This window comes from Magallana gigas, chromosome 6 (genome assembly GCF_963853765.1).
Source record: "Magallana gigas chromosome 6, xbMagGiga1.1, whole genome shotgun sequence".
Taxonomy (NCBI): domain Eukaryota; kingdom Metazoa; phylum Mollusca; class Bivalvia; order Ostreida; family Ostreidae; genus Magallana; species Magallana gigas.
The window spans coordinates 25861662-25872122 of record NC_088858.1 but is presented as its reverse complement, the minus strand read 5'-3'; the positions used below and the strand labels follow the sequence as shown (position 1 = coordinate 25872122).

The following is a 10461-nucleotide window of genomic DNA, read 5'->3' as shown; positions in this document are numbered from 1 at the left end:
AAAGAAGGAGAGATCAACAATGATATATCCTAAAATTGATTTTTGGGCGGGCTCTGTTGAAAGCAGCGTCCTGGCTACCAAAATAGGCAGTCAAATCGCCAAAGTTACTATAAATAGCACAACTTCAAAAGTAAACAAAAAACCAAACAGCGTCAAAGTAAAAGCTTCCGCTATACCAAATAGTTACACAAAGAGCCACGTTTTGTCAAACGTGTTGGCATTCTGTTTCTTTTTTTTTCATTTCGAGAGGATTGTCTATCTTTTTTAGTTTTCTTATTAATAACGTGTTTTAAAAAACAAGACTATGCATTTTGGACACATACAATGCGCATGAATTTCCATCAACTTTGCTGAGGATAGAATATATAACGCTTGTTGCAAAATTCAAGGCAGCAACTGTACATGTTGAACTTTTTCATACTACTGTAGACAGATATATTTTTGTTTATAGCCGCTTACAAAATTTGGTTGCTCTCTGACGCTTTGCCGACATTAAAAGCATGAGAGAGAGAGAGAGAGAGAGAGAGAGAGAGAGAGAGAGAGAGAGTTTCAGTTTTTACTACACAATATGCATAAAGACACACAAAAGAGCCCGGCTTTCAGTACTTCAGTACTTTGATTATGTTTTCTCATGCTTCACAGACTTATCGAAGATAAGTTTGAGCTTAGTAAAAAATTGAATCAAACGCTTATGTTGATATGAAAAACAGTTTATGTCATTTATTGGAAACAACTATATCAAATAGGGGATCAAACTCCAAGCTAATTTCACAGTACAAAAGTGACATATATATCAATATGCTGAATCCCTAAACTTACAGAATAACAATTTATGTCAAGCTGATATACAACACATTAAGTAACAGCGAAAAGATGGCTCCACGAAAAATGAAAATGCGCAAAAAACAAATTACAAATGACATTCATACATATACATATGTACATGTAAGTAAGGTAGGTAAAACTGCGGTGGAAGTGGGTGTGTCAAAACTTTTGATGCTTTCAATACCAATAATAAAGCGGATATGACCCTGCACTAACTGGTCAGTCACAGAATGCTCAAAACATGTGACCAAATACATGTAGCTTATTTAGGTTCGCTGAAAAAGTATCATGCAATATGAAAACACCCTGAAAAAAACTAAGACTCTGTGACTGAGGGATGGGGGATATTACCTAAGTTGCACCTGACACCTGCGAGGATTTTTACAAAATTATCAATTTTCGAAATAGCTTTATTTTATACAAGGTGCACTTTTATTACATGTAAGCACTATGCATTGTTATAAATATTCAGCTGAGATATGTTTATCTAAATAGATCTCTTTGTGATGTGCATTTTCAGCCCTACAGTACTTCCTCGTGTATTTACGTATTTATATATGCATTTAAAAAGAGCTCTCAATAGGAAAAGTTTTAGACCGAATTCGGGGCATTTTAGAAGATACAGTTGTATTCAGTTCAATTTAGTGACGCTCAAGTATACACACAATAGAAGTAAGTTGTAGATTAAAATATATGAAATATAAGAATAAAGAATTACGGATACAAAATCATGACGGATTCAAAATTTAATTATTTTTAATGCTATAATCAAATTTTTAGCACATTACATTACTGCTTCTCGTTTTATAAACAGAACATCAGTAACTTGAAATAAATGAATGGGGATCGCAAGACAGCACGAGTCAGTATTACCGAGAAATCATTCTGCATTATTCTTATTAGCTATCAACCATATTTCATTGAGAAAATAATTATAGCAAAATGAATATTTGATTTTAGAACATGCATATGTTAAAGCTATACACGCTATAATTTGCGTCAATTTTGAATGACAGTGAAAACGCATGTGTTTGTCTACTTATAAAAGTTATCCTTAATCTGTAAATTACAAGGGTGAATTCCATCTCGTTACAAAGATATAAATTTTTAATTGTTTATTTTCCTGCCAGGAAAATATACCTTTTCATGAATATTGATGAAGGAAGAGCAAACCGCCCTCATTGCGCATGTCCGCGGAGAACTAGGTGGTCGTTATTGTTTGCCTAATTAAATATCCAACTTGATTTTTAATATGCTTAACAGTTGTTAATTTGAAATACATACATGTATAATGAGTAAAATACGCTTGCCATTCACGATACCCTTACTTCTGCATTAACACTTATAGGATCTATAAATAGTACATTGGGGAAAAACACAGGTCTACGTCATTTTTTTAAAGGAAGTATTCATATCTACTCACAGGCTTGTATTTTTTTTCTTTTGTTTGTACTCGTATATCGGACAAATTTATGCTTTACTGAAAATATCCTTTCCTTGGTGAAACTATCACAATTATGAAGATGTTGACCCTTCACCAGTTTTGGTATGATAGGCTAAATTTAGCTGTCGATATCACGTGATAGATTGATATTCACGAGGAGGCATTACTTTCCTGGCAGGAAAATAAATATTTTTTATTGTTTAATATTTGATATATTTGTTATGTGATCGAATTGAGCATTATAATTAACAGAATAAAGGTAACTTTTATTAGTAATCAAACACATACATTTTCCCCTTTATTCAAAATTGACGCAAATTATAGCGTGTATAGCTTTAAAATGAAATATTTATTTGCTGTTTTTTATCTTCAACAGAAAAAAGTCATCCCTTAATAATTTCAAATTTTAAATAGAGATCAACTAGAAATATTTTCTTAAATTGATTTGAACAATTTGAAGCGTACAATTTTCTCAATGTTTGTGTGTCCGACGTGAATGTAACCTTTCTTATTCTTTCTTTCTTATTCAATTCTTCAATAGAGCAAGTGTGTAATTTCCGTGTGCACGACTTTTCGCAGCTTTTATTATCATTCAGTCTTTTGTACGAAAATATATTAACTTTCTTTATTCAAAATTATTCATAAAAATTTAAATGCCTTCAGAAAATTGTGATTTTCAAGATGTAAATCGGATAAAATGCTAAAATGGCGCTAAAGACGGCATCGTGCTCTGGTATTGTAAACTACGCATGAAACATGAAAAAAGTATCATTTGACTCGCTCACATACTTAAATGCGGCGGTCGTGGATTTTTTTCATCTAAGAATTCAGTACTAAGTAACATTAAAATAACAATGTTAATTTAGCACTTTATAATTTAATATTAAAAGTACAAAAAACTAAGGAAAATGATTTTTTTCTGCATATCTAACATATTCACATAGAATGCCCCCTATACTTATAAAAGTCTTTAGACGACCCCAAGGAAATCTGGATGGTTTTATCGATTTAATAATTGTACATAAACATTTTTAAAGTCTCAAAATTATAGATAGAGTAGTAAAGTTCATGCATCAAAATGTATCTATGATAGATATATATAATTACATTATATCTCGTTAAGAAAGAACAGGTATTTAGAACTTTGAACTATATGAATGATATATTGTAAGTAAAATGCACATATTATCCGATTGTAAAATTCCGACTCCTGTCTTCTTCTATTCTCTATTATTGAGAACCATTTTCTTCTCTAATGCTTATACTTCTCAGGCTTGTCCAGTTTACTTCACATCTACCGCCCTATATACCCTAAAGCATTTACTATACAGTAACTTTTGATACTTCTTTAGAGCACATCTGATATCTTAAAATATATATTTTTTCTTTCAACCTCGCCGGTTAAATTGGACACATTTTCCAGACTGCACAGACTTCTACGTATTTTCCTGTTGAATGGTCATAACTGAGTGCATTTGAACAAGTCTGTTGTTTGTACAGATGCAAATGCAGCAGTTAATCGAGTAATACTAGGACTATAAATTAATTCATGAAAATAATGTTTATTTTTCAAGATGGAAATTTATTATCTAATATAGATTTTATTTATGTTTAGTTTTTATGATTTTTTTAAAAATATTTTAAACACCTTAATGCATTGTATAGAAATCCCCCCCCCCCAAAAAAAAAAATCAGTTGATGCAGAATCAAGAACTATTTCAGACCAAAAATCTCATTAAAACTTAAATTATACACTATCTAAAAAGAATAAAATAAAATTCAAGCAAAAGAAAATATCCTCCAAGCAAGTATATTACATTTTTATCACTTCGCAATAAAAGTAAAAGTGTATGCAAGCATGAAGTGAGTTTTAAGATTTGTCATAAGATTTCTAACTTTTAAGATAGTTTTGTGAAACGGAAGTGATAGTTCTTAATATAATTATCATAATTCAGATCTTATGACAATCTTAAGATATATCTCATGATAGATCTGCAGCTTTTCTTCAGCAAGACTTCAAGACTTGCCTTTTGGTAAATACGTTGCTGCAAAGCAGACGGGTTAGCAGTTAGATCAATCAAATATTGCACAATGACTTACTTTCATAAAAAGGAAAAAATATGGACAATCTGTCTCAAAATACATTTGTATCCTCAAATCCAGTTTGCTTAAAACTCAATACCGGTATTCACAAATTCAAACAATGTCCACTCAATCTCATGAAAAAATTCGAAAGATTATTTTCTTTAAGATGCCCTTATAGCCTTTTTGCATTATTAATCATTGTGTAACATCTGTTTTTATCCTGGTTAGAAAGAAATGACGTGTCAATGCAAAATGTTTTTACTTTTATCGATTTAATTGTACATGTACTTCCTAAAAATTGGCAGGTATGCGTACTTTCTTTTAAAAAAGTCAAAAAGGGTCAAACACGGCAACTGGACTATGCGTAGGTATTCCATGTCCATAAACATATTTTTAAGTTTTACTTTAACATAAGATTTTGAAAAGTTGCTGCTAAACACTTCATATACGGCATATGCTACATGTACGTATACTTTCATACTCAGCTATATAATAACGCTAATTAAGATGTAGTATTATTTGTTTACTATTGTGCACAACGTTTATGCGATTGTTCAACAAAATAAAAAGGGAAAATCGAAATAAACACAAGTAAACAAGCAAAATGTTCACAATGATACATTATTTTAAGTAATGGTTTATTCATCTAACACGTGGAGAAAATCAATTAAAACTTTGAATGTTAAATTTTCTGAAGAATTTCAACTTCACAGAGACTTAATGCATTTATCTCTCCTGGTTTGGATTGGATCATTAATTTAACAGAACTCCCCCTAGCGTTCGGTGGACATTGAAACAGCACAATGTCTCCACTGTTTGGCAACGGACCAGGAAAAAACCCACAGCTGTTGGTCTGGCCGTTACCACCGTACGTGATATAAAAATTTACCGAACGGTGCGCTACAAAACAAAAGTTTTCAATAAAATTGCGTTTCTTGCATATATTATGATATATATAACAACTTCGTTTTAAAGAACAACCACGGGGATTATACAAATAAAGCTGAGTCACGTCTTGTCATTCAAGCTTTGTAAATGCAGGAGTTACCTTACCACAACAGTCCTGTCTTGTGTGAACGATTATTCTCCATATCGTTATAACTCTTTGAAGATTAATCTCCAGCCATGGATCAGCTTCAGATGTCGAATGAAAAATATACGTCGGGCCCGGACAACTGGTCACACCATCTACAGCTTTAGAGGATGACAAAGGTGTAGATTCGAACGTGTATATGGAGCTCGCTGTTGTGGATGCGTTCAATGCCACTTATTGGAAGAAAGAAACTTCCTTTAAGTTTAAACAATTGATACAATTGTACTTAAACATGTGCATTATAGTATACACATTCAAAAATACTGTCAAAATATAAGGAGTACCACCAAATTCGTTCTCTATAAACCTTATTCGAATATTTCATGTACACATGCTATTCAACTTGAAGAATGGTTGAAAACGGTAAAATATGAAATGCATTACATGTAAAAGAGAAACTGAAGTATTTGTGGCGATAAAAGGAATTGGTTACATTTAGCTAAATGATTTATTTTTCGATGAGAATGGCCAAAAAGCGATTTTTATAGGCTAATTTGGGATTTTTTTTCTGTAGAATTTTGAAATTTGTATAGTATTTCTTCATAATGATTTAACAATTTGTAATATCTTTCTTTGTTATGTATAATGATTATCGAAACTTTGTTGTTAAATCAATGTACAAAGGATAAACATATATTTACCATTAGATCCATTTTCGGCAATATAATTTTTGTTGTCCTATTGGAATGAAATGAAAAGCAGGGATTACATTATCGATTATTATAAAACAATTGTCATAGTATAAAATTTTATATCATCATTCATTTATTGTTTTATAATTTTAAATGTTTTATAATAAAACATTTGTCATAGTATAAAATTTTATATCATCATTCATTTATTGTTTTAGTAAACATGTTCATTTTTGAACAATTTATAGTGCTCTGTCGCAATTCGTGATCCGTCTATGACGTTTACTCTGCATTGTGACGTTATGTCACAAGACTCCTTTACTCATACACTGGCTCATATTATATTTTCTTTCTGACGTCAAATACTGCCAGTGTGTCGAATTTAATGAGACAAATCGATAAAACAAAGTAACAATGTGGTTAAATGTACCTTAAATCTGTACCAAGATATATATGCAGCAAATTTTGACGATTTTAAAAATGAAAATGTGCGATTGAAAAAGATAAAAAGGGAAAATATCCAACTGAAGATAATTTCATTTACACATTATCATTTTTCACGCGGAAAAATTCGCAGTAACAAAAACTGATTTCTTACGGATATTTATAAGGGGAATGTTGACATCTTTCTCCATTCGGTAGTCACTCAGAAAACCTCACACATTTTTTTAACGTTATCATCCGGGTCTGTTGCCATACAAAATCCCCATAGACATAACATTTTAAGCCGTGTATTGAAACCTGATAAACTAGAGGGAGCGTTTCTAAGGAAAAATCTTGAAAATGTTCCATAATTTTGAATGAGCATCATTTGAATTCTGAGGTATTTACAACATATCCTCAGATACACGTTAAAAAAATTTGAGAAAATTCTGCACGCATTTTGTTTATCTAGTGGGGTATGGACCATTACCTTAATAGGGAGTAATTTTTAAAGAAATTAAACGGGCTATTTTAAGGATATTAATTTGAAAAAAGAAGTTGCAGAGCAAATAATTAAGAATTTTTTATTCAGGGACACAAGTCTACACATACCACCTCAATATATCTGCATACTTCGGATGTTTTCAAAGCCGGCACTCCTTCGTGGGGATTAACAAACCATTCACAGCATCCTCTGCATCGAGAATTGCCAGGTCGTATTCTACAAAGCTCTATCCCAACGCACCGCTCGTCTTTTTCACATCTCGGAAAACAGTGATACAACGCAGCACCATATGTTTCATAGTCGTTAGTCCATAATGGATACGCTCTTTCCTCAATTAGTTCCACACTGGCTTTGATGTTTAAGCTCAATGTTGTACATTGTTGTAGCTCAATTTCTTTTGAGTACGTTGATCCTATATACCAATTAAGCGTAGACAAAAACATAAGCCGCATATTTCACAGAATGTTCACCGAACTTACTGGTTTTGCCGTCGTCTGTAATGTTGTGAAATACAGTAACCACACGTTCATAAGTGTAACCCATCTTTAAATAATGCATAGATATAATATATCATATTTTCATTATCCTTTCTTTGAAATATGCCATTATCCTACGATAATGAATATTTTTAAATTACCAATTAATTATGAGAATGTGTTTTCTTTTCCCATGAGAACCTGCACAATACTCTGTTTGTGCTTCTTGGATAAAGAATTACCCAATATGATAATTAAATTGTTATGAGAAACATTGCATGACAAGTAAAGCTATTTAAAATTGAAAAATTAAATTCAGTGCAACAAAATTGATTCTGTTACCTTAAACTGTGTGCACTTCCATTTCGTTTATTCGATCTGAATTTTTAATAACCTCTAATTTAGTTGCCTGTTGACAAATCCTTTCTCTGTCGTCTGGATGTTTTAGTAAATCATAATTGTATGTAATACTTTCAATATTAAAACATTATTATATCGTTAAATTCATATGATTGTATATCTATAAAATCAGTTCTTAAATAATAATCTACCAAACTATCTCATATACTAGTAGCTTTTCATAACCCCAAAAGATTTTACTGATATACGAACATGTATCAAATTTTGTAATAACACTTATAGCAAGCGAAGCGATCTCAAAGAACCAGTGCGCGCAGGAAAAAAAACACGCTAAACCTCCAGATTCATCAAAAAAAATTTTTGTCTACGTTCCATAATGCTCTAATGCTCTCTCTATAATGTTTTCACCCGTAGTGCTATGCCAAAAATGACTAACATTTAAGGGGGATGTGTGGCCATCTTGTACAACTGAGGATAAGAATGTAAACATTTTTTTGAACCGGCTTGTTTCAGCCCAAAACTGGCCAAAAATGTTGCCAAAAAATATAAAAGCAATAAATATTAAGTCCTACATGTCATTTTCTTTGAAAAGTATGCCTACAAGAACAGGACAATGCCTTTTTAATCACCCAGGACAGCTGTCGAACTGCGCAGCTCAGACATATTTTGAAGATTTAAAAATCTGAAAAAATTATGAAGGGGGTTTATTGGTGTCCTCTCTCTCCTCTAAAATAAACATTCATTAGAACATTGTTGACTATTGATATTTTAAATAAAGACGATCATTACAAGCTGAAGGATAAATGATAACCCGTTGCCGATTTCACAAATCTGTATTATGACATTGATAATTATGCCTTTAGAACAAAATTTGTCACAAGATCTTATCATAACTGTTTTACAAAAAAACCTACATAGGTAGGCGTTTGGATATATCGTTGGGAAAAGAAATATTTATCCTAGCTCCCAAGTTGTAATATGTAATTGTAGAACATTCAAACAATTGTAATTCATATTTTTCAAATCATTGTTATTTGTTGCTCATTACTCATCGGTTTCATGGATACGAACCAATGTATATCAACATGCATGTAAAAATAAAACATGCAGTTAACAATGATCCAACAAAATTGATTCCTCGGTAACAGATTCTGATACTGTATCTAAATGGGATGACACATATCTCGACGGACATGTTATCAGCAAAGAAATGTTTGAAATGGACCATGCCACAAACAAAACAAATGAAATATACCTTGGCAATAATAATTATTTAGATTCTAGATAAATATACTTTTTTTTACGGTTGTTAATGAATGTAAGCATGTTCCTGTACATGTTACATGTATTTTGATTTATTATTGTGATTAAAGTTGTATTCTTTCTTACAAATGTTGTGTGTGACAGAAATTCTTTCCTTTAGAACATTAAAATCAATGAGGGCGTAGTCTTTTTACAAATTTGATTAAATTTTCCCAGTTTAATTTTCATTTTACAGTAATGGAAAGGGACTTTTAAGCACAAATAACACTCACGAATAACTCATTTGTAGGATCTGAATTTAACCCTGAAGTATTTAAGGATTATTAAATTAGATTATAACGTTTTAGTACAGCAATAGCGGTTTTCTTGGACAAGGTTCGATAGTCGTAGCCATTTTTAGACTGTATTGATCTCCTATTGGAAGAAAATCTGTATATGAAAATGTAGGCAAATATTTGAATTATAAAGGCAAAATATATAGATGTTTTCTTTACTATAAAAGAGTTCATAAAAGCTAAACAAATCATATCACAAAATTTAGGCAGATCTGATGTCTAATTTGTTGACCATCCAGCCTCCTTCAAAAAATGATGGAAAACATTCAATAGTTGCTATGCATTAACAATTTTATACCTGTTACGTCCTAGCCTATTTTGGAATACAGCAGGACTAGGCCCAGTCTTCATACAAATTTAGCGTCACACAAGCGAATTTACAGATCACGAATTTCAATATTCCGTTATTCTAACAGTAACACCCTTTTTAATAGTAAATATTTACATGAATATATTTCTTAAGCAACTTTTCTTAAGAAACTGACAGGGCTGAAATCTACACGATCCAGTTTTAACCAGTTTGTCGATTGGTTGTAACCTTCAGCAACCTATAACAAAACTCACGGACTGCACGAAATAATCATGATGATGTCAGACTCAAATTCCCATTTAAGAAGACTTGGCTAAAATGATTTTAACGCGCGTCATGTATTTTTTTCTTCAATGTGATTTGGCTTATATTATTTTAACGCGGGTCATGAATTTTTTTTACAATGTGGAGCTATTTTCAGATCCAGTATGAATCATCAAAGAAGGCTTTTTATTCATTCAAAAGGAATGCGACCATGTGTCCATATAATTTACTGAAAGCTTACTTGATGCCATTACATCTTATGAGGAGAAAAGTTCTCATTTAAAAGGGGCATGGTCACGATTTTGGTTAAATTCTATTTTCATGTTTTTATTATTTACCATACTTTAGAAATGCATTTTCTAATGATCAATTAAAATTTGAGAGGCATTCGTGCAGTTATAAGCAAGATACAGGGCTCACAATTCTTTGTCATGTAAACAAGGCTC

General features: G+C 31.6%; 1 long non-coding RNA gene across 1 annotated transcript; it reads right to left on the bottom strand.

Annotated features, from left to right (window-relative positions):
- Nucleotides 1–5003: 5003 nt before the first annotated feature.
- LOC117689432 (uncharacterized) lies at nt 5004–7492 on the bottom strand. The gene is made up of 4 exons (XR_010715071.1): nt 7115–7492; nt 6089–6125; nt 5408–5620; nt 5004–5254 (listed from the first exon to the last, which is right to left on the bottom strand). It is a non-coding gene; the product is annotated as an uncharacterized lncRNA (long non-coding RNA).
- Nucleotides 7493–10461: the final 2969 nt, after the last annotated feature.